Source organism: Solanum pennellii, chromosome 11 (genome assembly GCF_001406875.1).
Source record: "Solanum pennellii chromosome 11, SPENNV200".
Lineage (NCBI taxonomy): Eukaryota > Viridiplantae > Streptophyta > Magnoliopsida > Solanales > Solanaceae > Solanum > Solanum pennellii.
Window position 1 is genome coordinate 8,318,269 of NC_028647.1, and position 903 is coordinate 8,319,171.

A 903-nucleotide genomic window follows, 5' to 3' on the forward strand; every position below is an offset into this window, starting at 1 on the left:
TTAAACTTGTATAAAGTTGAACAAATAGACACACATATCTCGTACATGTCATTTTTTGTCTTACGCGGTGTTTTACGCGTATTTTGTCATGTAGGACTCATGTGTTCATTTATTTAAAAGTTGGATAGTCAAAGTGTCTGTTTGTGCATTATGAAAGTTGGAGGACAATATTAAAATTTGAATCCAAGTTTATGGTCTAATATATGTATTATGCTAATAACTTTTGAGGACATATGTATCTTGATAGACACAAGTACCTAGTATATGAATAATCCAATGAAAAGTTATTGTTGGTTCAATTAAGCAATTAAACAATACTAAAGTTATTAATACACGAATAAAGTGTTTCAATTAAGAGAAGGTGTAACTATCTTTAAAGAAATGTGATTTGCCGGAATAATCATGACTTTTCACATGGTATACAAAATATACTTGTTCATAGTACTCTTTGTTGACTATAAACTATTCTTCTTCTTCTTGCGTTTTAAATTTTGTTTGTTAATTATAGACAATCAGATAACTATCTTTGATTTTGTGTACATAAGCAATTGAAAAGTCAAATATGAGAGACAACAAAAATATTGTGTACTATTTTATAACTTATAAAATAAAAATTAATTTGTACCAAAAATAGTTTTAAAAAATAAAATATAGCTACTATCTTAACATGTTCATATGACATTCAAACAATCTGACATGAAAAAAACGTACAAAACACATTTCGTTAAATGACAAGAAAAATGCACAACAAATATCGTCTATAAGGTAATATTAATGAAATACGATTAATTGACGAGATTGAACCTAAATATAAACGTTATTGTATTTAACTAATAAAAAATTTCATAAGTTCGCATAAATAATATATATATATATATATATATATATATATATATATATATA